This window comes from Pinus tabuliformis, chromosome 9 (assembly GCF_031772625.1).
Source record: "Pinus tabuliformis cultivar Carrire ecotype Pingquan chromosome 9, CPIR1, whole genome shotgun sequence".
NCBI classification, from domain to species: domain Eukaryota; kingdom Viridiplantae; phylum Streptophyta; class Pinopsida; order Pinales; family Pinaceae; genus Pinus; species Pinus tabuliformis.
The window spans coordinates 759,060,347-759,065,596 of NC_142307.1; the positions used below are offsets into that span (position 1 = coordinate 759,060,347).

The 5,250-nt window shown below is 40.2% G+C and overlaps 1 pseudogene; it reads left to right on the plus strand.

Moving 5' to 3' along the window:
* Positions 1 to 3,347: 3,347 nt before the first annotated feature.
* Positions 3,348 to 4,985, plus strand: LOC149150940 (uncharacterized; annotated as a pseudogene).
* Positions 4,986 to 5,250: the final 265 nt, after the last annotated feature.

Sequence of the window (5,250 nt, forward strand, 5' to 3'; positions counted from 1 at the left end):
ATACCACCATTCAGCCAGAGGCAACCATTCGACCCATTGTGTCTGTTTATCAGATACAAAGCAACGAAGATATCCTTCCAAACATTTGTTTACTATCTCAGTTTGCCCATCAGATTGAGGATGATAAGATGAGCTATGAGCTAACTGAGTACCAAGACAAGAAAATAATTCTTTCCAAAAATTTCCAGTGAAAATGGGATCTCTGTCACTTACAATAATCTTTGGGTTTCCATGTAGCTTTTAAATTGTTTCCATAAATGCAGTAGAAACTGTACTGGCTTTAAATGGGTGTGATAATGCACAAAAGTGCGCATACATGGTAAGTCTGTCAACTACCACCATGATGACACTCTTTCCCTCACACTTGGGTAAACCTGTGATAAAATCCATTGAAACCTCCTCCCAACGTTGGCTTGGAATGGATAAAGGTTGTAATAGACCCGGTGTCTTAATTGTTTCAACTTTATTTTGTTGGAAAACCAAACATTCCGCCACAAACTTTTGAATATCTGATTTAAGGCCATCCCAAAAAAATTCCTTCTTAACCCTGTGGTAAGTTTTTAAAAATCCTGAGTGCCCTCCTAAGGGAGAAGTGTGCAATTCCATAAGAATCTTTTGTTTTAGCTGGGAATTCTTACAGAGGTATAAGCGATCTTTGTACCATAACGAATCGTTTTGCCAGCTAAATGTATCAGAAGTACTGGAATCTTGTTGTCGCTTTCGAATAAGTGCCCACACTTCTTCGTCATTCTTCCATTCCTCCCTTGCTTCGTTTATCCAATCTGGTTGGATAATAGAAATGGCACACAACAATGCTTCCACATCCTCATCCTTTCTTGAGAGTGCATCTGCCACCACATTTTGCTTCCCTTTTTTGTAGATGATTTCAAAGTCATAACCCAACATCTTTGTGACCCACTTTTGTTGCTCTTCAGAGGATAATATTTGTTCTAAAAAGTATTTAAGGCTATCATGATCCGTTTTTACCTTGAAGTGTCTTCCCATCAGGTAGGGTCACCATTTCTTAAGTGCATGGAGTATTGCCAACATTTCCTTCTCATAAATAGCTTTTCTTAAAAACTTTCCCTTGATTGGACTACTTTCAAAAGCAATGGGTCTTTCATCTTGCATTAGAATAGCACCAATTCCATTTCTTGAAGCATCACATTCCACAATAAAGGTTTTTGTGAAGTCTGGTGTAGCTAAGACCGGTGCTTGGCACATTGCCTCTTTAAGATGTTCAAAGGCCTTTGTTGCTTCTGGAGTCTGTTATCACTGAAAAGTCTGTTGTAAAAATGTTTAGCCTAGCTTAAAGACAGGGTGTTTTCGCAGCGCATAAATCTGTTAGCAGTTTCGCAGCGCCATCTGTTTTAGTGATTTCGTAGCGAAAACACTGACCTTGCATTGGCTGCGCTGCAAAATTGGGAAATGACAGATATTTAAGGTGAATTGATGAAAACACTGCAGGAAACGAGGTTTATCGAACTGTTATATGTGGGCCTGTACTCCATTGAAGGAAGGGGATGATATGGTTCGTTTGCAATATGTATATTCTCATTGTTGTCACTTCATTGTTTCTGGCAAACGCTGGGGCTATAGCTTATGAGATTTCTGATTATATTGTCACTTCATACTGAGGAGATCATGGGACCTGTATTATTCCTTGCAGACTTGCCGTTGTCTGCATATGCTTTGAAGGGGAACATTCCAGTGGTAGTTTTACTTTGCGCTCACAGCTGTTCTGGCAGGTTCTCATGATCACCAACGGAGGTCCATCAAAACTCTGTTTCATACCCAAGTCTCAAAATCGTGGTCCTTTTTGAAACCAATGCTCGATCAGAATCGGGTTATGAGAAGGTTTCTTTTCGTCGACTTATTCCAAGTTGTCGTTGCCTTGTGTCAATTGAAGGTTTTTACGAGTGAAAAAAGGATGAAGCGAAGAAGCATCTATTCTATATACATTTTCAAGATAAAAAGCCCCTTGTCTTTGCAGCTCTTTATGACACATGGCAAGATTCTGAAGGAGGAGTATTCTTTACATTTACTCTTTTGACTACACGTTCCTCTAAGGCGTTGGCGTGGCTTCATGATTGAATGCCTGTTATATTGGGGACGGAGGGCGCAATTGATGACTTGTGGAATGACCTTTCTGGCTTTACATTTGAAATAGTTACTCAGCTATACGAAAGAATGGATTACAGGGTTTGTATCCAGTTTATGGGCCAACTGTGCGGCTTGCCAAAAGATGGATTTGTTCACATATGTTTTCTGGAATTTTGGCAGGTGAAGCGGTGGAGCTATTGGTTAAATATTTGTTTGTCAGGCCATTCCCATTCTCTCCTCCTTGTTCACGAGTGACAGGCTTCTTAAGATTTTTGCGCCCTTTTCAAAGGATGCGGCCTAAAAGAGAAAAAGAAAAGAACCTAATACAACAATTTTTGATGTGAGAAATATGTTGGAGGAGGTTGCCAATGCGAGTACTGGTCCTGTTAAAACTGTTTATCTTCTGAAATCCCCAAAGCTTGTTTTCATGAAAAAGTTTTTTTTAATCACCGCTATCATGACAAGAGGTGTCTGTATCTCATAGTGATTAAAAAGTTGCCTCTTCTGCATATATTGCTCCAAATGGTCTTCCTGCTCTACAAGTATCTTTTTATGGAGGAAATAGTCCATATGTACGAGAGACTGATGGATATCAGCATTCTGCATTTGTAAATGACATTGGATATCATCTACCAGTTTTTCAACATGAGGGTTCTCCTTTGTTTCATCCATCAATCGATGGCGGTTATCCTCCTCAGACCTTTTACAGCCCTGGATGGACGTCGATTTCAACATTCAACACAAATAATATTTTTTATGGTCATCAATTTCAACATCCAGGCTCTATTTATCAACACGTACCTTATCCAGAGAGTCAATATTGGCCATTTCCTTCAGAGGTTCCTCCAACAGAGGCAATTATGCCAGTGTTAGAAGATTTGGGAATACATGGATCCTATGTCAATAGCATTCAGTTTGGAAACAACAATTTCTTTGGTAGCAGACCTGGTTTTAATTCTTATTTAATGCCTCTGAATGGTTCTTATGTCAGAGGCCTTATGCCTAATGCTTTAAACAATTCTGTTCTGGCGGATGCTACCATTCATTTTGATAGTATGAGACCAGCTATGGCACAATGGATGGATTCAAGAAATATAGGGGACCCTCAGCATCTGAGCTCGTGTTCTGTTGTTAAGAACATTGGCTGGTCAACTTTTCAAGATGATGCCAGAAAATCATTTTGATTATACATACAGGTGAAATGTACATAATGCTACCGGGTTTCAAATCAATATGAGAATATGATGGATCTTAATGTTGAAATTCAAGGAGATGTGGCGTCTTTGGAGAACGCATGCCTACTGTTTGGTAAAATGTATAAACCAGAAATTTTCTTATGGAATGTTAATGTCAGAAATCCAATTATATTTCCATGTGCATGGCTATATCGGCAAGGTGTTTTGACCCCTTGGAGCCGTAACAGGAGACCTGTATTATAAGGTGACAGTTGGTGGTGGGGTCATGCTGCGGCATATCTGAAATTTGTTAATCTACCTCCTGACACCCTGCGAAAAGGACGTGTCTATCAAGCGAAACGGGAAGCTACATATTTTGCTGTGGTGTTGCACCATTTGCCGTGTGTGGTCATTTCTGTTAGAGGAACTGAAACTCCCAAATATCTTGTGACAGATGTTCTCTATAGGGAATGTGCGCTGTCGGAAACAGATTTGGATGGACTGCTTAATAGTGATATCCTAGATGATAATGTAAAGCAACGTGTTGCCACAAATTTCCCACATTTTGGGCATTCAGGCATAGTTGAGGCAGCTAGGGAGCTCTGTATACAACTAGATGGAAATTTCGAAAATGCAAATCAGATAGCTTTAGATCAGACCTATGAGAGTAGAAATGGACCTGGAGGTGGTCAAGATGCATCATCTCATCGAAAGAAAGGATTCCTTTCTTCTATATTGGGGCCTGATGGAGAGTGTCATGGGTATGCTTTGCGATTTGTTGGACATTCTTTAGGTGGTGCAATTGGTGCGTTAGCAGGGATAATGTTACACAAACGGTACTCAAACTTGCATGTTTATGCATATGGTGTACTCCCTTGTGTTGATGCAGTCGTAGCTGATGCATGTTCGAGCTTTGTAACAAGTATCATTTACAATGATGAGTTCTCGTCACGGCTTTTAGCGACTTCAATCCTCCTTTTGCGAGCAGCAGCACTGGGAGCACTTGCAGCAGATTCTTCTACAGATTCTGCTGTGATATCTAAACTTGCAAGGCACCTACTGTATGCAAATAAATATCTTTGGGGTACAAACTGTAAAGAGGATTCTGTGCAGACATCCCAATCAGGCTCGATGGTCCCAAGGGATAAGAATCAGAGACACAAGCAGAGACGTTTTAAATACAAGATAAAAGGTGCTGAATCAAGGGACAAACTTTCCTTTGATGAATGTACAGTGTTAATTGAGGATTCAGACACAGAGAATCATGGCAACAATCAGCAAGATGCTAGCTATAAAGATGAGGTTTATTCTAATGAATTGCATGCCCACTATACTGATATAGTGATAGAGAATGGCACTTCTGGAGATTCAATATCCCAACCTGTGAATACAGATTTGGGCCCTGATGTGTCAGAGGCAGAGCCAGTGGAGATGTTCGTTCCTAGCTTGGTTATTCATATCATCCCAGAAGCCAAGCAGATTACATGGCCTTCATGGAAAAATTTGAATTGGCTTCACCGTGCGGATGCATCTCACAGAGCTATTTTAAGACATAGAGAAAGCTTTAAGGACATTATTGTTTCACCCTCCATGTTTCTTGACCATGTGCCATGGAGGTGTAACTATGCAATGCAATGTGTTCTAGAAACATGGAAGTCAAAAGACCGTAACAGCAATGACAGGGTGGATGCCTCTCATTTAGTTTGATTCTACCCTCTATGGTTTTGTAGTATGCAGGCATTCCAGTTTTGTAACTGTATTTTAGAATTGCTGGTCCTCCAAAGCTTCAAGGTAATCCTCAAGTTGCTTGCATCAAGACATCAAGGATCAAGGATACCGAGAATGTGATTCTGAATCTCAGCATAGCAAAGGTGAAATTGAAGAATGGTAACAGCAGCTATTCAATTTTGTGAGGAGTTTAGAGGAAGACTGTGTTTTTTAAATCACACATCAGTTTCGTAGCGCGCTACGA